At 38.4% G+C, this 25898-nt stretch overlaps 1 protein-coding gene across 1 annotated transcript in view; it reads right to left on the bottom strand.

The window, feature by feature from the left end:
* Positions 1 to 25898, bottom strand: part of LOC142155399 (guanine nucleotide-binding protein G(q) subunit alpha) — a 102618-nt gene that overhangs the window by 61992 nt on the left and 14728 nt on the right. The window lies entirely within an intron of this gene.

Consider the following 25898-nt stretch of genomic DNA (forward strand, 5'->3'; position numbering starts at 1 on the left):
CTCTCCAGGTATCTCTGGTGGGTTGGTAATACTGTCTACAGCTGGCCTACCCCCACATAATGTTACCACCATCTGCTTTTAATAGAATAGTACAAAAAAAACTATTTGAATTTTGCAAAAAGCTTCCCTGTAATGTTTATTATTACAAAACCAAATTATTTTTTATAAACTGTAATATATGGACCGAACATGTTATCTGGAAAACACAAAAAATAGCATGTTGACCTCCGAAAATGACATCTACCTGAACCCTTAGCAAGGTATAATGGAGTAGTACCACTTGAAACCATTTCTGTTTCCCCCCCATTTAGTGTTCCGGTGTTAAAAGCACAGGAAAAGTAAATGAAAAATATACTTCTATAAATGGCAATAAATAATACTACTAGTGGCTGCTTTTCATTTACCATTTATGTACTTGTATAATAGCAATATCAAGATATTACATAAAGCAAAAACTAAACAAAGAACACAAAATGTAATACATTCAATCAGTCTTCATGCACACACATTCAATTTAAGGATTACTTAGAGCATTGCAAGTGTAAGTTTTCCTTTTTTTCTTACTAACATAGTGTTTTAAATCTAGGACTGTAGATTGTGATGCTTGAAAGGGTCATTTTGTCAAAAGCACACCAGTTTTCAAAGTTACATACATGTAAAATAGAGCCAAGAATGAATAAGCTGGAAAAGAGAGGGAGCTAACAAGATGTAAAGGTTTTACTAACAGTATAGTAAACTGGGAAAAGGAGAGTGGTAAAACAAGCGGTTTGTGGGGGTCACAGTAAAAACACAGTATGGCATTTCCAGAAAACACTTATTTTAGCAGGAGGAAAGGGTTCCCTCTAAAGGAATAAAACACTCTGGGTTAAGTTGCCCTACGTATACATCACAGTGGACATCGCTTGAATGCTTGTAAGAATAAGTGCTCATTGATCTTTATAAAAAGTTTTCCCAGAATCTACACCAGTATGGCACGCTTTGGTGTCAGTGATCACTACCTCTACTGGCATCATCCAGGCTGTGTTCACTTACATGAAAAGAATAATATAAATATATATATATATATATATATATATATATATATATATATATATATATATATATATATATATATATATCTATATCTATCATATGTATGCATGCAAGGGTGCTACCATGGGGTTTCAAGTAACTGAGAACCATTCAATTCTCAAACCCTAGAGTACTGGTCGTCTCATGGACAATTCTACTACCATAGAAGCGTAACTTTTTCTTACAGGAGTTCTGATAAATAACTTATTACATAACATCCAATAAAATACTATTTTGAAAAATATTATACACTAACACAATACCATTTGTTAATATTGTGTGTATAATAGAATGTTAGATAGATATAAACATAGACAGATTCCTGTGGACAAATAAACTGTTGCTTAACTTCTCCAAAGACTCACATTAGCTTGCCTGCATTAAAGCAAGTGAATTAGGTTTCCTGTTCCACTGGTTTGCTTATTTGGCTTTTACCTGACATTAATTGTACTCGGCTAACGTTCCATGTGAATGGATGAGCATATCTGGGTCAAAATTCATGGTTTCACTTTATTGTTTTGACACTTTATTTTTACTGTATACTGAGCACTGAAAGCAAGGATTAGCCTGTTCAGAGGACATTTCATAAGTGTACACTAGATACCTTACATTTACGGAATTAGCCAGGGGCTTTTAATGCCATTCCAGAGGTTACATTTGTAACTATTAATGAAAACTGTATCAGGTTAGTTTTTTTGCGAAAAAACCTTAACTATTAAATCAGAAGGAAAGTCTGCACCTAAAGCCATGGTAAGGCTTCCAATAGCTTGTATGACATGTCACAGATCCCTTACTGACAGGTAACGCAAGATCAACCCCACTATAAAAAGAATACAGCTGGCACTTTTGTTTTCCCAAAAGATAGTGTTTTAGGACAATACGGTACAATCAATACTCAGGACTACATAATAACATGAAAGAATAACTCATAGTACATAACATGAGAATATTAAGAATAATTAAACCAAACATCTGGTCATTAGGTCCTCATCCGAGAGGAGCTGCCCTTTATGTTGGCAGTACAGCGTATGATCGCGACTTCCCTATGATTAACTGCAGTCTTCTAAAACTGTACACCCAGCTTATATGAGAGTACTAGCGTGATGTGTCCACACAGCCAAGCAGTAGGGTAGTCTATGACTGATTAGCACATCACTAATTTACCATGATTTATCTTACTGCACAAGACAGTGCATTAATGGTCAAAATGTCCATCCTTATTTTTTTATTATTATTATTTCCCTCCTCATTTTTACTGCTGGCTTAAGAGATATTTATTCTGCTGAGAATTCTAACAATGCTTTTCCAGGGTCATTATGGTAAAACTGTCTGCAGTGTAAAATTGGCCATCTAATGGCTGTGGCTTAGACTGGCCATAGACTTAACAACTGGTCAAGTTTTAGTACAAAGTTTTGGCTTTTTATCCGATAATATAAATTGTCAATTAAGGATTTTTAAAAAAAAAAAAAAAAAAAAAAAAAAGGATCAGATTCAGGACAAAATATTGCTTCATTCATTGTAACATAGTCATCCACACAAATTTTAATTGGATTTTAAGATCAGTGTTTATCATGCATGCACAGCTTTATTCAAACAGCCATTCATAGTTTGTAAATTCAGTAAGTGCTGGTCCCAGCAAGTGACAGAGCCAAAACACACTGCAATGAGAACAATCTCCTGGAAATAGAAGGGATCACTATTAGGCATGGTGGAAAATGTGGACAGAGAAGCATCACTGTCTGCCCATGTGCATGCTCTCTAAGGCCAGGTACACACTGGAACGTTTTCATCCAATAATCGGTAAATCATCCGACATACGGCTGTTCGGTCGGAAGTTGTGTTAGTGCATATAGCGACACGATTGTCGAAAGTCGTTCAGTGTTGATTGACGGCTCCTTTGGTTGCTTGTATGGTTTAATATGTTCCGACCAATCACCTATCATGTAGTGTGTATGCACTCATGCTCACAATCCCCACAGAATTTACAGTAGACGCTAGCAACGAATGTCCCGGTAAATAAATGTAGAGAGTACTGTAGAAGGAATAATTAATTTGCTCGTTCCGAGACAGAATGTCTAGTTTCAGAGTCACAGAAGCTAACGAAATTCGTTAGGACATGTGGGTAGCTATAACAAGGCAGTTTTAATCACTGTGACAATGACAATAATGAATGAATGAATGAATGAATATTGTGCTGTCATTCTCGGAAGACTAGAGGACCAGATGAAGAGCACAGATCTGCAGGTAAATCGTGTCAGTGTGTACGCATGGATCGCCAGACTGATTGTACCTACAACTGAAGGTCCAAATCGTTTGAGATAACACTTTGGTCGGAAAAGGTCAGTGTGTACCTAGCCTAAGCCAGAGGCAGCAACAGTACCAAATATTCCTTTATTTGTGGGCATGCATAGTACAAATGTACCTATTTTATGCTCAGCACACGGGTGTATGCCCAACTCAGCATGGGCCCTTACGTTTTTGTTCAATGCAACACAAAACATGTGCCACCACCTATAGAGTAGCAGCAGGCCCGGCGCTCCCATTAGGCATGGTTAGGCACTTGCCTAGCGCGCCGGGCTCTGGAGGGCGCCCTCCAGAATGAAAATTACTTTAAAACTGTGCGGCGACCGCTGACCATACCCGTCACGGCCGCCGCACAGCATTCAGATGCACGGGGGAGGGGGGAGAAGAGGCTATTGCTCACCACCGCCGCCTCTCTGCTCCGTCTCCTCCCCTCCACTCACTAGTGTCAGTGAGTGGAGGGGAGGAGACGGAGCAGAGAGGCGGCGGTGGTGAGGTAAGGAAAGACGGGGTGAGGAGGGTGCCGTTTTTTGCGGGGGGGGGGGGGCGCCAATTTTTTTCAAAATGCCTAGGGCGCCATGGACCCTAGCACCGGCCCTGAGTAGCAAAAGGTAATCAAAGAAATCACAATTCTAACTGGGAGCAGAATAAAAGGTGTCAATTCCATCACTGAAGTTTTTGGTTTTTAATTTAATTTAAAGGACACCTTTAGTAATTGATCACTCGTCAATACTGGCTGCTCCCTTGTCCATTGCTAAATTATCAATTTTTCTAACAACCCAGGTAGGATTTATACAAGCTAGAATTTCAGTATACAACTGCATCCATGCAACCTGTCAGCTATGGGGAAAGTATATACAGGAAATCAATTCATTGAGATGGTGTTTGCAAAAATTATTCCTGCACTGTATATCTTTAGACACAGGGTCGGACTGGCTCGCCGGTGGACCGGACTATCCACCGGTAGGCCCCGACCCTGAATCGCTCCCCTCTTCGTTGGTGGGGGGAGCTAGAAACTTTAATAGTAAAAAAAACAAAACTCACGTGACCGCAGCGCCGGCTCCGTTCGCACTGAATACCGGGCGTGACGTTATCACGCCCGACGTTCAGTGAGGAGCGCCGGCAAGACAGAGGAGAAGAAAAGGAAGAAGCAGATAGAAAAGGTAAGTGATAGGGGAGCATGGAACAGAAATAGGAGTATGGAACAGAGAAGGGGGAACATGGAACAGAGAAGGGGGAACATGGAACAGAGAAGGGGGAGCATGGAACAGAGAAGGGGGAGCATGGAACAGAAATAGGAGTATGGAACAGAAATAGAAACATGGAACAGAAATAGAAACATGGAACAGAGAAGGGGGAGCATGGAACAGAAATAGGAGTATGGAACAGAAATAGAAACATGGAACAGAGAAGGGGGAGCATGGAACAGAGAAGGGGGAGCATGGAACAGAGAAGGGGGAGCATGGAACAGAGAAGGGGGAGCATGGAACAGAGAAGGGGGAACATGGAACAGAGAAGGGGGAACATGGAACAGAGAAGGGGGAACATGGAACAGAGAAGGAGGAGCATGGAACAGAGAAGGGGGAGCATGGAACAGAGAAGGGGGAGCATGGAACAGAGAAGGGGGAGTATGGAACAGAGAAGGGGGAGCATGGAACAGAAATAGGAGTGTGGAACAGACATAGAAGTATGGAACAGAGAAGGGGGAACATGGAACAGAGAAGGGGGAGTATGGAACAGAGAAGGGGGAGCATGGAACAGAAATAGGAGTGTGGAACAGACATAGAAGTATGGAACAGAGAAGGGGGAACATGGAACAGAGAAGGGGGAGCATGGAACAGAAATAGGAGTATGGAACAGAGAAGGGGGAGCATGGAACAGAGAAGGGGGAGCATGGAACAGAGAAGGGGGAGCATGGAACAGAGAAGGGGGAGCATGGCAGAGTGAAGGGGGAGCATGGCAGAGTGAAGGGGGAGCATGGCAGAGTGAAGGGGGAGCATGGCAGAGTGAAGGGGGAGCACAGACAGTATGGCAGTGTGTGAAGGGGAGCCAGGAGAAGGGTGGCGCAAAAGCAGCATGGAGGGTGCAGTGTGATTATAAGGAGGCACATCATGGTGATGAAGGGGCGCAGTAATGTGTGTGTGATGGCACAACGGGCTTGTGGCAATGTAATGTGTGTGTGGTAGGTGGTGGCTAAATAATGGGTGCCATTTTCTTTGTAGGGTGAAGATGGGGCAATTTAATTTTATAGTGGGGACTATTAATTTAAGATGGGGTGGTTTGGGCGCTATTAATTGAATGTGGGGCTGAGTTTGAGGAGCATGAGGCATATTATTTTAAATGTGAATATGAATTATTTAATGGCAGTGACGGTTGCAGGAAATAGGTATATTTATTATATGTAAATGTGATTAATTTATTGCAGGGGCTGTCTGTTGGGAGGGAAATAGGTTTATTAAATGGGAATACTATTACTTTTATGTTGGGGCTGGAGGAAGTCTTAAGTATTAAATGTGGGTCCTATTGATTTAACGCCGGGGCTGGTTGGAATTTTCTAAATGTACCCATTATTTTTTCCAAATAGGACCCCTCAACATTCCAGGATCCAGACAAGCCGCAGCTAAAGAAACCAGCAGCCACAGGTGGTGACAAGAACAGGTAGGACAGTCTGTCAAATGTTCTGAGTCTAGTGCAGGCTTGGCTAACCTGTAGCAGGCCAGGTTTTGTGAAACTACAAGTCCCAGCATACCCTTCCAGCAATAGGCTGCTATATATTGGTAAAGCATGCTGAGGCTTGTAGTTTCACAACACCTGGAGTGCCACAGGTTAGTCAAGCCTGGTCTAGTGGGATAATCCCGATTTTTGGTGACTGTTCTGCCCAATCTAAGGTGCAGATCAAGACTGTACTCTTTATACACACTGCATTCTTTATATACTACACTATTGTGCTAGCTGTCCTTTGTGGGCTGACCACTCCCCCTCTAGTGTCTGGTCTCGCCTCTTTGATGGTTGGCCACACCCCCTCTGGTGGGCCCCTAGCGTTGCTGTCCCCTGGTGGGCCCTTCATGCCCCAGTCCGACACGGTTTAGACATATGGGTAATTCCACGTCAGTTCAACCAGGTGTTACCACCACCCATCTCAGATTTTAACGAATTTTTTTTAGTAGAGAGGATGTCCAAAAAATTATTTCTGCCAAATATCTTGACTGTCTGCCCATTAGTTTCTGAAATATCGATTTCTCACTGTATTGAACTATTTACTAATCCAGGCTTATTTATTTAAGTTTATTTGCAGTATAATAGGTGTTTAAGGAATCACCATGAAATTTTGGACTTATCCTCCCGAATCCAAAGCAAATTATTTTGTCTGCCTTACATTTTGAGTTGCAAAAATGCAAGCTTTTGGAATAAAATTAACAACGATAGGTTAAATCAACATTAGATATCCCATTTTTAGGTGCTTAACAAAAGGTATACATTACTACCACAATAATAAAAAAACAAAAACCCAGCATGGTACTCATTTCATAGTGGAGAAAAATAATAATTAAGTTGATGTTCGCTTGCTGCTGTACCACATACATAATTTACACAAGAAACCATGATATTTAAAAACGTAAACATAACTGAAATTGAGTCAACAATCAGAATGTTTTCCCCTTGTCTGGAACTTGTTGTAATGGTCTGTAATTTTCCTTAAAGTATCAGCAAACAGTGCATACTGCCTTCCAGTTCTTCCTTGGATAGTAGGTACTTCCATTACACAGAGGACGTGAATAAAAGGAACAAAACACTTATTACCTCTTGAAGGCCAGGACAGCACATTTGTTGATTGGTTGTTTCATGAAGTGTACTAGCACTTCTTGTTCCTCCTCATTACATTAAATAATATACCCAAAAGTACCAGATGTTATCGTACACTGCTGCAATGCATGTTCCAGTTTGCACATCACTTTTGTCTACATTTTTTTGTGACTGTGGTTGTAGGGACACTAACTCTGGCTCCTGTTGTCTTCAGGTGATCTTAGGACAACAGGTTTATGGGTAGCTCATCATTTTTAAAGGCTGAAATCTGTGATGAGTATGTGTTACAGCCACAGTCTTTGCTGTTTGTAGACGGCTATGTAGCTTTGTTCTGCAGTCTTGTATTTCACTTTGTGACACAGAAAAACTTTATGCCATGTACATTTTTAGTTGCCCAGTTATACAGGTCCAAAAGATGTCAAGATGTGATGGGTTTCCACTGCTTGTAGACTGGTGCGGGTGGCTAGACGTTTAACTGTCCCTCCAATGCTGTCACATGGACTCTTACCTTGAGATGTGGGGAAAAAAATGACATTCTGCTTGAATGTTGAAATCATCCTTAAGGAAGCATACGTTCAAAAGGTTTTTGAGGTTCTTGTATTGTACACTAGCACCATCACTAAATTTTTTCAGAACTAGCGCAATGAAGGCATGCTCAGTTATGGTAGTCATGGGTATGCATCACTTATAACGCACAGACTCACCCAGGTTAAAGTGTCACAATCATCTTAGCTAAACTATATAGCAAATGGGTGGCGTGTTGCTTGTAAAGTGTCCCAGTGGAATCCTTGAATTCCATCCTGACACACGAAAATCTGCAAAATCTAGTAACACGATAGCTTCTATTTCTGGTCAAATGGTTTTCTTCAACTGGGACTGTGCTGTGTACAGATGGGCTGTTGTATCATCAACAGTACTACAAATAACTTCACAGAATTATTCCACAGTACTAGCGATTGTAACAAATTTACTGTGGTCAGTGTGGACCCACTGCTTATAAACAACTGTGTTGTCATCCATGTCACGATCATGAAAAAGTTTTTCAACTACTCTGTGAAGTGCTTTCAGACTTGGGCATGTCATATCGATGAAGCAAGTCTCATGTTTTTGAGACTGAAGAACATACAAAGATTTTAGTTAGGTCTTTGTACTGAGTGGTAGAGCAGCAACCAACAATTTTAGGTTTTGGAGAGTCACACACACACACACACACACACACACACACACACACACACCTCTTGCTGCAACACTAACAAGGAGGTCCTAAGGAACAAAACTTAGACAATCTTTTGAAAGCAATATAAACCTCTTTCAAATTTACTAGGAGTAGCCTTTTCTGTTTGTGATTTTTTTTTTCCTCCTGGAACTTTTACAGAAACAAACTCTTCCTTTCCAGGGTACATCCGAGAATGTTCATCATCTTCGTAAAACTGCTGTACCTGTTGAACAATTTGTACAAGAAGGGCTTTCCCTATATATTTTTCAGACCATGCCATTATACCATGTGTTGCTTTAAGTTTTCTTGATTGTTTTACCATCCATTCTGTGACATTAAACTCTTCTAGAGTCTGCTAAGTGTCAGAGTTAATATTTTTATTAATTCTTGTCTTTTCCCACTTTAATTCATAGATCAGATTCTGTAAAATCACCGCAACCTGAACATATGCAGTGATTCTAGTGACGCACTAGGAAGAGACAATATTTCAGTAAGCTTGTCTTGAATGGCTGTACTTGCCTACTCTCTCTTTCAGCACACGCCTCCTGGGGTCTCCTCTTTACCCCATGCAATGTCACTGGTGTACAACCGAGCTTAGGTATACTTTCATTCAGCTCATCTGTTTCTGCAGGTTCAGTTAAACTCTTCACTGGGGATTCAACTTCTTCTGTTGGCAGATCTATGTCTGTTTGTTCTTCCCTTCCCATCATTTTCTGTTAAGTTTCAGTGTCTGTATAGGAGGGTTATCCCATTGCCTCAGTTGTGTTCACTTTTTGGGTATGGTTTTTAACCTAGCATGGTTTCTTGTGTATATTATGTATGCGGTATAACAGTAGTCAAATGTCAACTTTTTTTCTCCACTATAAAACAGAGTGCCATGCTGATTTTTTTTGTGGTAGTAATGTATACCTTTGTAAGCACCTAAAACAAATTGGATATCTAATGATTTAACCTAGCATTTTTAATTCTGTACCAAAAGCTTGCATTTTTGCTGTAACTCGAAAAGTAACGTACAGTAATTTGGTTTTGATTAGGGAGGAAAAGTAAAAGTTAACTTAGGGATCCAAATTTCATGGTGATTCCTTAATAAACACCTGTAATACTTCAAATAAACTGAAATAAATAAGCCACGATTAGTAAATAGTTTAATATACTGAAAAATCAATATTTCGGACACTAATGGTCAGCTAGTCAAGATATTTAGCAGAAAGTTTTGGTTGTCTTATTTACATCCTCTCCAAAAAAAAAAACAAAAAAAAAACAAAAAAAAAAAACACCCAAATTTTTTTTTAGGTGATCAGATGTGAAATGACCCTCATACTACACAGTGTGTTTAGACATATGTGAGCTTGTCCTGCATACATTGTAACACTCTCACTCTCTCGTCCTTCTCCTGTATCCTGTAATGTATATTAAAGCAGCCCTCCCCTCCCAGGTAGTAAGAAAAATTCACCAGTGCAATAGAGCTGTAACTCATTATTCCTCCAACGTTATTGGTTTCTGTGTGATGTGGAGGGTGGGGTGAGCACGATATGTTTAATGAATGGATGAACAAGCTCACACTTTGCTACTACTGGGATGTATTTATATGCTAACCTAAGGAAAAACAGTACTGTGTGTTGTGGAAATACGTAAAAACATAACAATCTTATTAATATATAAAACTATACAAGCATAAGCAATGCAAAATTCTAAAATAATTCTATGCACACTGCTATCTAATAATTATGATCAGTGCAATGATTTACAGATTAATCAAATTACTGATATTGTAAAAAAAAAAAATCAATCAGTTATAACCTTGTAACATATACATAACTACTACTTGTTACCAAAGTGTCACCCTTCCCTCAGACACAGTTACACTTTAAACATATCTTCACATTAAAGATGTTGCATCCATATGTCCATCACTTAAAATTGTATTCTCAGTATCCAAAAATCTATATTTCTTTGATTCAATAAATTCTGAACAAAGAACTATAAGAAAAACTTTTCCAAATGTGGAGTTGGTCTCATAAACATGTATCAATATTTGAACAGAGACAAAGCACAGCTGAACGCTCAATCATATAGCAAAGTATTTGCAAAGAGACAGTCCGTTACCACAGGGTAAACCACGTTTTAGCAGATGAGACACACATACATATAGCTACCATGTGGTTTGCTTAGGCAATCTCCTGCAACACACTGCACGTCCGTGGCTTTACTTTTGTTGCAGACCACAGACTATTGTGCGTTCAGTTCACATTGTCAGATATCTCGCCACAGTAAATGGTTTCAGAGAGCTCAATAATAATTCCCACGTTATTTGCACGTATTAGCACACATTGAGCATCATTACGGTGTCTGTGAGACCCACAAATTTAGATATTGGTACTCCTCCCGACACGTTTCACTGCATAAACGCGTTTTCCTTAGAGGATCAATCAGTAGTGTGAACATTTTCCGACAGTGATCATCTTTTTAAAGATCTGACCCTTGTATTCAATTATCTATCAGGTGTGCAAATCTGCACACATCTTATTATAGCTAACTGTTTATACATAAATGGACTCACAGAAAACCACAGTGTAGCACGTTACTTCAACATAAATCATAAAGGTGTAGAACACATCAATAATAAGGCGATCTTACAGCTGCAGGGGTTGTTTCACCAGCTCTCCAGCAATTACTCTCTAAAATCTAGTTCTCTCTGCGCCAGGGATATATTTTGTGTTTGGGTTTTTTTCTGTGATGTATTTATGTGTGTTGTAGATAATGTAGGTCTTATTACAAAAGGGTATTATCTTCAGTGTCCTATATAATTCAGAGATATACAACATAGTTGCCTACTCTCCGGGAATGTTCGGGAGACTCCCGAATTTCTGGGAGAGAAGGCAATTGTCCCTGATCCTGGCCGGCTGTGTAAACTAAACGGAGGGGGCCTAGTGACGTCATGGATCCAGCATCGTGGCCCCGCCCTATTTTTATTGGTTCAGAGTGGTGATGTCCATTTTGAGGGTGGGGCTAATGTGATTCTTCGAGCCCTGCCCCCACACACCCACCTGTACCCCAGACCTCCTGGGAATCATCTTGCCCATGTTGGCAAGTATGATATACAATATCTTGGAGGCTATGGAGCATTAAGGTACATAAACACAGGCACCATAAGCCTTATATGGGAACTATGCCATGCTCCTAGAATATTAAGCACCATCTGTGTACAGTAGGTCTTCCCAGAATAGACCATACATATGTCACAGATAAACTACAAGTGACAATATGAAGGCTTCTGAAATTGTGGTCCCAATACACTCAAATTATCATTGACAAAAAAAATAGTGCCAATGAACTGCATTAAGGTGCGATGTAAAAAATGTTTATAGCATGGTCCTACTTATATGAAGCTTTAAAATCTATTTTATCAACTCTCTTCACAAACGTCCTATATCATACGGAGGAGAATTTGCAGGAGAGATGCTGGAAGGAGAGGCAGGGATATGCCACTAAGGCTATCAGTACAGTGGATGATGTTTCACTGGGAATGGATATATATATATATATATATATTTGTGACAGATATTTTAGAAAATGTGCTTCGTTAACAAGAAAGCACAAAATGAGAACACATGAAAGTGGGCATCCAGTTCAAAATTGTCCGATACAAAATGGAGGTGAATTTTAAGCTCAAAAGCTTCTTCATATTCTAGACTTGACATAGTCTTTACACAGATCAATGTAGCATCAATGGCTGCAGTGACAATCAATCAGTAAAGAAACTTATTATATTGGGAGCTGCAATTTTACACAGTACAGTCACAGTAGAGGAACATAATACTCTTACTGGGTACTAGGTCCCTTATAACCTTTCTCTTGTGAAAAAAATGGATGGTACCATTGTCACTTTCTTCCTCGATTAGCAAATTACTCTCCTCATTTTTGGAATTGTGTGTAGTGGGCTCACAGACCAAATGTCAGAGGACAGTCAACAAGAAAATCTCTTCCACCAGAATGCGTGTGCTTAATTAATCGTCTTATGGGAGTAGCACAGCCGAACGACTTCTACAGTAGCTCTTTCTAATAAGCCTAACTCGTGGCCTGTTTATTGCATAGGGCTCAGATTTGAATTTCTCATGTGAACAGATAATTTGAAACTAATTGGCAATTTAGAACATTGCAGATAAAATCCCCAAACCAACCCAACCCATTACTCCACTGAAAGTGGTAAGAGTTGAGTATCTGTAAGTGTTGTGACTGGCACTAATTTTGTTTATTGGTAATCATATACTCAATGACTGATTACATTCAATATGTTAAATAACTTAGACCATTCATACATACACATATACATACATGGCCTCACATCCACGTTTTACAAGCGGTTGCATTGTAGGTTGACGCGTCTACATGAAGTAAACACAACAACAAAAATTGGAATAAGTAGAATTAAAAAAAAAACAAAAACAAAAAAAAACGCAAGTAAAACACCAACGGACTCTTTAAACCCTAGAGACAAAGGTTTCCTAGCTAAAACTCATGTAACTTGCATTTAAGAAAAGAATAGTCAGTATGAGCCTCTACGGTCATTAGCATAAAGCATGAAGAACATGTAATAGGCAGATAGTAGATGAAGGATCCGTTGTGCACATTCTAACTGCAGTATATCTTAGGTCAAAGGTTTGCCTGTCCTCGATATGGCACGCCTTTGACTATTAGTTAATATTAAACTTCATAGGATCATAAAACTCTTTACAGGCAGCTGGAGAGTTGCTTATTGGCAACCAAGAAAAACAAGTTAGATGTAGGAACTTCGTCTGCTATAGATGTGCATCACAATCACTGCTCTGTGCTGTTGGAGGACAGTGCTCCTGACACAATCTAAACCTGGTTGTGTCTTCTGCTTCCTACAGTTTATTCTATCCCTGTCCACTTTAAAACTAGGGATGTCCAGATGGGGAGGAGTGGAAGACTGACCATAGTCAAATGCACCATAAAAACACTAGAGACATTTGTTCTACTAACATATCAAGTTACATGTGTGCTGGGAGGTTAGGTCACATATAGGTCTCTTCAGTTCAGTTCAGTAGCAGCTATGGTTGCTATAAGCAGATTTACAGTTTCAGGAGTACATTTTCCAAAACCTGGCTGTTGGAGACTAAAAAGTGTATAGCTCTCAATACAGAAAGAGCATGGTTAGTAACCTATAAATATGATTAACACTTGACTGATAATATGGGTTATTGTACTCAAAATTGCAAACTTTAATGTTTTTGCAACAAACATCAATTGCCAAAAAGACTACATATTCAGATTATATGGAAGATGGAAGATAGATATATAATTACCACGTACAATAAAATCTTCATACATGAGTAGACAAGTACCCGCTTCACGTTTTCGGGTAAGACCTTTAAGGGTAGCATTAGGCTGACACAACGTAGGAACTGGGTATATAACTAACTGGGAGTGCTCGCTGTCGGCCCGTGGGGGGGGGGGGGGGGCGTGGCCTAGTGTTGTACGTTATTAGGCCCTGCCCCCTCAGCTAGATATCACCATTTTTGGCCTAATAGAGCAGGGGGCTGGGCCACAAAGAGGTGATTTGCTACGAGTCGCTTTGCTAAGCCCTGTCCCCCATCCACTTCACTAACAAAGTGGCCAGAGTGCGGGAAGTTGTCCTGCTCTCCTGGCAGAACTCCCAGAATTTCGGGAGTCTCCCAGACATTCCAGGAGAGAGTGCACATTGCCTAAATCATAGTTGCCCAAATTAGGGTAAACAAATGTAAGCTAAGAAGGTTAGATGCTAATTGCAAAATAATTATCTGAACGGTACATTTTCAACGTAAAATCAAAAGATTTTCCCAGTGGTCTTGCATAGACATTTACACATACAGATATTTGCTTCTGTAATATGTGAGACACCAGTATCCAAACCTATGTGCCAAATATATCATTTCCACACAAATACTATATTTATATGAATCTCTTAGCATACCAAAGTATTGCATATAAAAGGTAAACGTATGAAGGTGCTAGAGTAGAAGCACCTCAATAGACAATGAATGAAGCAGCCAGCAGTTAGTTAGCTACCTGGCTCCTGGAATATAGCCGTTTGACGTTTTTCTTTTGCCGATTGCCACCATCATCTCCTAACTCAGTGTTGGCTAACCTGTGACACTCCTGGTGTTGTGAAACTACAAGTCCCAGCACACCCTTCCAGCAATAAGCTGCTATAAATTGGCAAAGCATGCTGGGACTTGTAGTTTCACAACACCTACAGGTTAGCCAACACTGTCCTAACTCAAAGATAACTGCATTTACAGTTTTGCTTGTCCCATACAGTGAAGTGATCTAGCCTTTGGTCCTACACCGATGCCTGCATACTTTAACGGAGTGAGCTCTGTAAGTTCATCATCATAGGAGTAATATGGGTAGAAAACGGAAAAGAAAACTTGATACCCAGTATAGTTTTGTAACAAACACTAAATATAAAAACAAAAAGGAAAGTTTTTTGCTGCTGTTGCAATGTTTTTAAAAAAAAACAAAAAAAAAAACAACTTCTACGGTTATATTACAGGCCCTGCACACTTTAGCTGCATCACTTCTTGTTTTCATTAACATGTTTTTTGCTAGAGCACTGCAATGGCAACAATAGCCTTACTCTACTAGCCTTTCTTACTGATAAAATCAACTCTCGCTACACATATCACTACAGATTATTCAAGGATTAATAAAAGAGGATTGGTAAGATAGTAGAAACGTGTTCGTACATTTGCAAGTCATTCAGCAGAGAGGAGCAGTCACAACTTCAAAACTAAAGAGGAGGAAGTATTAGTCAATAAAGCTTTTCCATATGTAAAAGCGGAACAAACTCATTTTGATGCACAGATGTATAGATGCCACAGTAAATAAACATACTTTACATTTCACAAGATTTAAGTTGGAACTTTCCCGCTATGTATATGAAAAGCCCTTTTAAACAACTAATTTCAGCATAATTAGAGGTTGTAATCACACTCAGGATCAGCAGTTTTAATTGTCCATTTCTGCAATGACAGTTAAAATATCACTGTAATCTAAATATTATCAGATATTTTGATGTATATTTAAAGGTGAAGTTTGTTAGTCAATTTCACATGGCTTTTGCAACCCTCCTACAAACCACCAGTGTTTTTGCAAACTAGTTTCAGCAAGACGAACATGTGTAGTGGAAAAAGATATATTGTCGGTCCTAAATTTGTATTCTTTAGCGCTACCCATTCTGCCACTGATAGTGTGCAGACAATCCACCGCTGCTTCACTCCAGAAGTTTCTTAGTACCACCCCTGAGGACCATTCACAGCACGCAATTCTGTGCCTCGCTTTGCTAAGCTTCGACTCCTCAACTTTTCCACTAAAGCAGATGACAACGCCTCGCAACGCACATAAATGAAAAATCCATGCTGGTTTTGTATTTTAGAGTATATATATATATATATATTTAATTTACATTTAGGGACCAGAATCTTGCAACCTAGTTTGGAGAGTATCTTCTCAAAAAGAAAATGAAAGCGCACTAGGCAAATGGGAGACTTAAAAAAAAAAATTTTTTTAAAAACAATATGAATTACTTTTGCAAGTATATAGATTATAGTGATAAAACCTCTAGGAAGAAAAGCAAACAATGTGGCTAAGTAAAAAAATATTACGCATGATATGAAAAATAGCTTTAAGAGTTAAAACTAGAAGAGACTACTATGGTGGCAGATAAAGGTTTAATGCAATTATAAGCAAGACTGTAGAAAAGTATGAAAAGCCCATCAAAAGCACTTCTGTCCCATAGATTGTAAGCTTGGGCGCAGGGCCTTCTTACCTCTGTCTGTATGTATTAACCAGTATCATATTACGGTTTGTTCCCAATTGTAAAGCGCTACGGAATTTGCTGGCGTTATATAAACACTGATGAAGATGTTCGTTTGTTTTTTAATGCGCCGAGGGGGACCAGACTTATTCTACTGAATTGAATTATAAATATATACTCACTCATGAAGTTTTTTTTTACATATATTGGACCCCAAGGTATGGATTCTGGCTAATGCTAGTTAATATTTAGAGTGATGTCACCAAAATAGTTTGCAGTGGGTTGAAACAATTAATCCTTAAAATATACACTTTGCTATAAACAAAATAGGAATGGTTTGTTCGGTCATCAAGGTTCTGACACTACAGTTTGACAGGAAAGTGTATTTTTTTTTTTTTAACCTCCCCGATTAACTAATTAGGAAAGGACGTTGAATACTTCTTCATGTTCTGTTAATGGGGGGATAAATTGGGTTTTGCAAAAAATTTACTTGCGAATTTCAAAAAATATAATATATACACATACACACACACACACAAACTTTACACAAAAGTGTTGCTACTGACAAATGTAGGCTTGAACTATGTGACCCTGCTATATAGTTTACATACATGTAATTATTAAAAACCTGAAGCAATAAAAATGCAATTATTGGCCACAAATGTAGCTAAAATCTCCATTCATCACGGAGCAATGGCAGTATTTTAGAATTTCACTGCAATATAAAAATGATTAAAGTGCATGAAGTGATGTTCCATATTTTGCTTACTGACTTTAAGGTTACCTTGAGAACATTTAACTTACAGTGGAAACAGCTACATTACAAGTGCATCACTCTATGGTGCTTTAGCCAAAGCTGCAGCTATTTCCCAAATACTATAGAAACAATTAAATCCCATTTAGTTCGTATCAACAATGCAACAAATAAACTACTCAGGCCTACAGCAATACCATTAAGACATCTTGGTTTCATCATTTATTAAGTCTGTTAAAAGCTTTCCAAGAAGCCATATACATAAAAACTATGAAGAATGTTTCATATAGATAATTCTTCCATTAGACCACAACTTCTGCCATTATACGTATGGTGTTACATACTCAGAGCAGTGATACAGAACATAGTAATGGATTCCTGACCATCTCAAACTCTGAGTGGAAAACAGACAATAGGCCTGAACCATTAAGGAAAGTAAGGGGAAAAAAATGGGTAAGTTTTCTCCTAGACAAACCATGTTACAATGCAAGGGGTGCAAATTAGTTTATTATTTTGCACATAAGGAAAATACTGGCTGCTTTTTCATGTAGCACATAAATACTTGCTTTATTTTTACACTGAAATCTAAATTTGGTCTAGGACATGCCCTACCCCACCTATAAATCTGTCCCCACATTTTAAATTTATCTCCCCCTCCAATGCAATATGGTTTTGCCAAGGTGCAAATTTATTCTTTTTGTCTTTGGTTTACTTTTTAAATGAATCTGGCCCAATGTGTTTAACAGAAATACTCAAACAACTTCTTCATCAACTTAAAGTAGTTGTATATACAAATCACAATTTTGATATATATGTTGAAAAGCTGTGCCCACGGTTTACTACCACTGATCTGTGATGCATCATACAAAAGTTGTAAACAAAGATGTAAAATACGTATTTATCTTCGAGCCTTTGGTGGCAGTTTCTATTATTGTACATAGACTTACTTACCACACTAAAACTACTTCACTTACCTTTTCCTGACATGAAGCCATTCCCCCAATCTCCATTCATGGCCACAGCAGACCCAGATGTATCAGTGAAAACTAACATGCGTCATTGTGACTTTCTGCAGGTCACATCCTCTGAATTATTGCTGCAAACCTAACATGAATGCAGATGACAGAGACAGTGGCGTTGGATCAGTCTCGCACTGAGCAGCAAGAAAGATAAAAGAAGGTGATGGGGAGGGGGGGGGGGGGGGGTGGAAGTCTGTCAAACTGTCCGTGTGTGCATTTCATTGCAATTCTGTACGCCATGGTGGCTCTAGGTTAGTTGTTTTTTTTTAATTAAATATGCCTCAGAGTTCTGCGACTTGCATGAAAGAACAAAAAACTCCTCTGCAATTTTAATATCCTTAGATATTTAAGGTAGTAGTACATATATAAATCACCTACTCCATACTGCTACCCTCAATCTTGTAACAGCTTTGGCCTGTGCTTTAAGCTGGTCCTATAATTATGGAGAAATGTAGTTCACATCTAAAACAAGAATAACTTTGTGTCAAAACACAGCAACAAATCAACAATTAATGTTGATTATATATTATAAAGTATTTGGCCACACCTGTTGATTATTGAATTGAGGCGTTTCAAATCAGACCCGTTGCCAGAGGTGTATAAAATCAAGCACCCAGCTATGCTGTCTCCATTTGTGATACAAAATGGGTCGTTCTGAAGAGCTCAGTGACTTCAAACGTGGTACAGTCATAGGATGCCACCTTTGCAATAAGACGGTTGTGAAATTTCATCCCTGCTGGATAAGGTAAACTGTAAGTGATATTATTATAAGTGGAAGCTTTTAGATCAAAAGCAACTCAGCCACAAAGTGGAAGACCATATAAAATCACAGAAAGTGGTCAACAACGGCCAAGGATATGGTGCGCAAAAGTAGCTTTCGCTCTACTGATTACATAGCTGAAAAGTTCCGAACTTCCAACTGTGCAGCTAGAGCTTAATGGAATGGGTTTCCATGGCCGAGCAGCTGCATGCAAGCCTCATATCACTCAAAAAAATGCCACGAGTCGGATGGAGTGTGTAAAACGCACAGACACTGGACTCGTGTTCTATGAAGTGATGAATCATGCTTCTCTGTTTGCCAGTCAGGTGGGCAAGTTGGGTTTGGCGGATGCTGTGAGAACGTTACCGGTCTGACTGTATTATGCCAACTGTAAAGTTTGGTAGAGGAGGGATAATGGTATGGAGCTGTTTTGCAGGGTTTGGGCTAGGCCCCTTATCTCCAGTGAAGGGCAATCTCAAAGCTTCAATATACCAATTCATTTTGGAAAATGTCATGTTTCCAACTTTGTGGCAACAGTTTGGGGAAGGCCCTTTTCTATTCCAACATGAGTGTGCCCCAGTGCACAAAGCAAGGACTACAAATACAAATACATGGTTTGATGGGTTTGGTGTGGAAGAACTTGACTCGCCTGCACAGAGCCCTGACTTTAACCCCATTGAACACCTTTGGAATGAACTGGAACGGAGATTGCAAGCCAGGCCTTCTCGTCCAACATCAGTGCCTGACCTCATAAATGCTCTACAGAATGAATGGGCACAAATTCCCACAGAAACATTCCAGCATCTTGTGGAAAGCCTTCCAAGAAGAGTGGAAGCTGTTATCACTGCAACTCCATATTAAAGTATGTGTGTTTGAATACAATGTCATTACTGAATACTTTTGTCCGTGTGTGTGTGTGTGTGTGTGTGTGTGTGTGTGTGTGTGTGTGTGTGTTATAATATTTATTATTTTTTTTTTCTAAAATAATTATATGTAATAAACGCATAGGCTTTACTTTGCAACAGAACTCCTTCCAAAGTTAAACATACTAGAAACTGATAATACTGGAGCCTCCTCTCCATTAATCGACAGTCAAATGATATGTCTCAAATATCACCAGCCCCATATCCATGTTTTGACCGTACCGCAGAAATAGCCGACTGCAAAATCTATCACATATTACGGTCAATGTGACCTGCTACATGCAATTTGACTATTATGACCAATAAAAATCGCTATAATAGCCTACCCTAAAAGTCTTCACGGACTGTGGTAAAAGCAAGACACCTACAGGTCATAAAAAGCAGATACAAAAAAATACAAGCATCAAAGCAATATGGTAAAATAAAACTTTATTAACAAATAAAATACAAAAACTCAGCTAGTCCATTTGTTTAAAGCTGATGGCTTCCTGCAAATTCTACAGCCGTGACAATGAGAAGGTTAAAAGGAAGTTCACACACTTATACATGTATCTGTAGAAAGATAGTTATCAGAGTTCTCACATGACCCTTTCCTACCCATTTATCTATTCATTACAACAGAGCCTGGCAGACAGCCAGAACTGTATTGTTTTTTTTTTGTTTTCTTTTATAGCAACAACACTTCATAGCTAAAGCAAAGACTGGAAGCATGGTTATTTTGTTGGAGAATAAATAAAACAAAAACAAAACAACCACACACATATTATATATATATATATATATATATATATACACACACATATATACATACATACACACACACACACACACACACACACACACACACAGTATATGTATCTGGATCATCTCATCGATTGGAGAGTATAGTTTAAGAATAAATAAAAATAAATAGAATGAGTAACAATCTAAAACAAAAAGGACAGTCAAGAAAATTAAATAATCGTGGCACTATCATGCGTCCCACTGGGAGTAATTAGTAAATTGCTTGTGCCAACAACACACATTCGATTCTTAGATGATAATCAAATGTATGATTGCAATCAATATTTAAACCATGGTATTGCAATACTTTTAGGGTGCATGCAATTATAGCCAACTAATTTGCTGCTTTGAGAAAACTAAATCAAAGTATCAATAATATTACATTTAACATTATGGGGGAGATTCAATTCGGCGCAAGGGGTCTCCAAAACATCCGGAGACACAATGTGCCCGAAGTTCTGGCTGGAATCTACACTCATTTTTCCTTGCATCTCTAAATGAGCATAGATTCCTACCATAACTGCCGTCAATGTGTACATATTTGAGTGTCACATTGCAAGCAACTGAATCTCTCCCTATGAACAATCAGCTTATGAAATCTCAAAAAAAGAAGATTCAGAATTGCCCCAAAACAAAAACAAAAAAAAAGGCCTAACTAGCATTTAATTTTGCTGAGCTGGAATGGTTGGACAAAAGCCACAAGACTCAGAAAGGAAGACATAAACCCACACAAACTGTTCATGTGGGGAAAAAAATGCTTTGCCATCAGCAGCTATTTCTTTCATCTAACAGGCGACAAAACAAACTCAAGGGTAAAGGAGTTAAATCGAAAGTAAAGAAATTTCTCATCACTGACAATCTGAAAAATCTTAATTATTAACTGCACTCACTATATAAGCAGTGAATCAACAAATGACCACGTAAACAATGAAAGGCTAAGGCAGTGATTGGCAACCTGAAACACTTCAGGAACCGCATAGTGCGGCCCTCTAACCTTACAAAAGGGCTAATCACTACCCTTAATCTCAGTGATGTGTTAAAACAATACATTTAACCAAAGAAAGTGATACCTATCACTAATAACATATCAGCAGTCATTTTAAACAAGGGTGAAGCTATAATCTGACAAAGCAGGAAGGAAAAAACATAACCTAGGACAGATGCACCAGACTACCCATGTCTCTTATGAATAAAGGCGATGTTAACAAGTTTCCTAAGGATCTATTTCTTCATTGCAAGACAACACAAACAAAAAATTATATGCAAATAAACAAATGCACTTAAAAAAACAAAACAAAAATAAAAAACTGCATTTACATAGGTCTTGCAGGTTGCACTGGTCGCGATCACAACCAGGCAGTGCCTATGACTCATATGCATCAGCCACTAAACCAAGCTCCTTGTCTACAGGCTCATGGTCTCGCTAACTAACTTATACAGACTAAAGTCAGTGTATTACTTTCTCCCACAACGTCTGAGTTTGTTCCTAGTGCGCTGTAAATTCTGAGGGCATACAGCACTCCCCAGCCAAATTATTAATAGATGAATGTTACAATGTAAGCAGCAGGGAGGGTTGAGATATTTCTAGAACTTCCGATAATCAGCATACATAAGGTGGTTCTAGGCAGGAGACACACACTGCCATTAGATGAAATTCACTTGTGACTCTCACCAAATAGGTACTGAGCTTTCTGTCATGTGGGGATGTATGCATAGACTTACCATATTACTATACCCCTGTGATCACATTAACGCTTGTACCTCTTAAAAATCACCCTCATGCGCATTTCTATGCATTATACAAAACCAAATTAAACATCGTTGCCATACCACTTGAATCACCAAAATATGTCCTACAAGAAAATGGCCACAGTGTGCTGGAGAGGTGCTGCCATTTTCTTGTAGCACACCTCCTAGGAAATACATTTTGCACGAAGATGTGTGCCTCAGGAAAATAGCAGCCACTTGTCAGCAATTTTCTTTTCCCCTCTGTTCTCAGGATAACTGTTCAGTAAGATTGTCCTACACACAAAATATAAGTGTGTATTGTAGGGTTCTTGGACCCCCAGGAGAGCAGGAGATTCTCCCACAACCTTCCCAATTCCTAGGAAAGTGTGAGCGGGATGGGGGCCTCCATGACACGATTCTACACAGGGCCAAAATGGTGTGATGCTCTGCACTAGTCCCCACCCCCACTTCCCCTCCAAGTTCTCCCAAAGTGGGGGGAAAAACAAATTTGCAAGAAGTGCGCGTGTATGTGCGCGTGTGTCGACCCTTTTTTGTTTACAATTAGGAAGTCCTAATTACTCTAGTCTTATTGACAAATTGTACAAAGTAAAAATGTGTATGTGTATGTAGTTATCAAACTTACAGGTCATTTATCATTGCATACATTATTATATGTTGGTCTCTTGATTGTTTTTAAACTGTGATATGCAAATATGGGATCCATTATCTAGAATGTTTTGTACTTGCATATCTCTAGATAATTTTTCCCCCTTAAATTTGGAACACATCAAATACAACAAAATATTTTTAAAAATTACCCTAATTATCAGGAAAAAAAAACTGCATTCTTTTTCCGGCAATGTCCATCCTCTTTACCTTGCCAAGATCAGTCTAAAGTTACTTGCACCGGTGTTGCAGTTATAAAATGGAAGAACAAAATGGAATTCAACCACAAATCTTAACATGAGGGTTTTGACTGGCCGTAGTTTGCAGTTACCCTTCAACTGTCACAGTATTTTTTAAAGTTTCTATTAGACTCTTTTAGTGTTTTGAAGGTGGTCATTCACTTTTTTTTTTTTTTAAATAAAACAAAAAAGCAGCTGAGTTTCAGAATGTTTCAAAATGCATAACATTGTGGATTCTAATTAAAATGTTTAGTATAGGTGCTACACTAAGAGTACATATATAGGTTTCCTAATTAAACATTGGTATCAGCATTTGACAAGTTGTAAATGCCATGGATAGTGCAGAGAGAACTTGTGCTTATATACATTTACTTGCTCCCTGTGCAACACAGACATAAAAAAAAAAAAAAAAAAAGGAAAAAGGAATAGACATCATCGCTAGGTAACTACAGTATGACCATCTGTTCACAGTGCCTTTATCTGCCCTAGTCGGAGAAAAGAAATTTGAACCACAAGTTGCCTACATACATGAGGTCAGGATAGAATCAACAATACAGTGATATCTATGTAAAGCCTTACTTTGCATGTGGTTCTCCATCACCTAAAAACAATCTCAGGAAAATGTGTGCACTTGTTTTGCAAACTTAAGCAAATTTATGGTTACTGTTAACGTTTCAATAAGAAAATGCATTTAGCACTGAAAGCCAAATATCATGTCATTCAGGAGATGGCTAATTAAAGCCCGGAGACAGCTGGATTTGGTAAACCAGGAAAAATGAGGCACTAATTAACCGAGATCTACAAAAGTGACTTTTCAGGCAAAATGACTACACCTACGGTGGGAAATAAAGCCAAATACAATTATCAAATACTTACATTTAAAGGGCTTGAGCTGTTTGAGATTATGTATTTGTTCTAGGAGTCTTTTTTCAAAATGCAATGCTTTAATCTTCCTGGCTTACTTCAGCACTATGCAGTCACACCTCTCTATCATCTGTTAGGGCTGTTTATTTTCATTGTCAATGGGTAGAAGACAGCTCCATTGTATACAATTGTATTGTATCTAAACACAACTAAAATAAAAAGCTTTGCCCTGTGACACGAAGGGCAATACATTTAGTAAAAGCTGAAGGAGGGCATGTACAAACCAATAAATTAAAGTCAAGTAGAGGTGGAAAGCCCCTTAAAGCTTGTCATTCTGACAATATTACAATGCACGATTCAAAGATGAAACCTGTCGTTTCATTTGTTTAGATAATACATTTAACTTCAATTTACCTCTGCAATTTCAAAGCAAAGGACTATGTCATTCTAAACCATTACATGTACCTTCACTCACCACACTGATGTCTATGGCAGGTGACTGCAAAGACAGGCGGCGTAGTTTGAGGGAAACTGCAAAGTTAAACAAGCTTTACTCTTGGCTCATTCTTAAAAGTATAGAAAATATATTAACCTTACCAGGAAGGAGGAGGAGGATGAGGGAGAAAAAAAAAAAAGAGCGTAAGGAATGAATCTATTAGCCAGCAAAAAGAAATTTCAAATATATATATATATATATATATATATATATATATATATATATATATATATATATATACACTAATAGATTAATAAACAGATACATACAACGGATTATATCTCATATAAACAGAGCGATCCAATGTCTAAATATAGATATATAACCTTGTATTAATTGCTGGAAATATCTGAAAGGTAAAAACAGTTGATCAATGCAATGGAAACCATCCTTTAACCATATGAACTGTCACTTGATCAGATTCCAATATTAGGAGATGAATAACCAGTGAGTTATTGTTGATAAACTAGTGGGTCTCCAGTGTAGCTAGGTATAAAGTCTAGATTAGCCACTAACTGTTTTATAAGTCTGACGTGTCAGGCATGGGTAGTGAATCAGTTTGATACTTGCTGTTTCAGTGAGGTGGAATTAGAGCCTGGAACTTGGTACCCAGCTTGAAGAATATCACTTGAGAGAAAGATGAAGATCACGGGATGCAGGAGTGAATAGAATTGTGTGTGTTGCACTATGGAACGCATGTGCTGCTCGACATGTGTTGTGTCCAGATTGGATTGTGAGCGTAACCCAATGCGTATCGTTGAATAGAAGACTTTCTCAAGGGTCCTTGGTGTTATTCATAGGCATCAGGTTTTATTTGTTTTTAAATGTTTACATAGAGTGTGAATATAATTGTTTTTTACCATGCAACGCATCTAGTTCCATTATATATTTGTACACCAAGCCAACGTATCCCAACTTTGAGGTGGTTCCAAAAGACATCATTTAGAACTTTATTAAGATTGCAGTTAATTTGGAACAATTGAATGCATAACCCAATTTAAATTTATTCAAAATATAAGGGAGGTGGATTACCCGTATAACTGCTGCACTCTTCTATCTTCTCTATATGTCTATTTTAAAGAAGATGCCTTATTTTTATATATATTTTTGGTAGATGCTATATTCAACATACAGGGCACAGTGTTAGACAGCTACAATTAGGAATGATAAATGCATTATTACATGATTATTGAAGCAATAAACGTAAGAGATGTTTAGTTAAATGCTGTTTATTCTGATATGTTTTAATATGTAGGTGAGTGGTCCACTAAAATAAATCAAAACAACATAATGAAAAATCTGGTGTGTCTTTAATATCTGGTGGAAGGTAAGGAATTCCTCGACGCTAAATGAAATCCTCAGTTCTGAAGCTCTTGTACCTCTAAGAGAGCGCACCCTTTTTTCTATTTTAAATTATATATATATATATATATATATATATATATATATATATAT

This window comes from Mixophyes fleayi, chromosome 1 (assembly GCF_038048845.1).
Source record: "Mixophyes fleayi isolate aMixFle1 chromosome 1, aMixFle1.hap1, whole genome shotgun sequence".
Taxonomy (NCBI): domain Eukaryota; kingdom Metazoa; phylum Chordata; class Amphibia; order Anura; family Limnodynastidae; genus Mixophyes; species Mixophyes fleayi.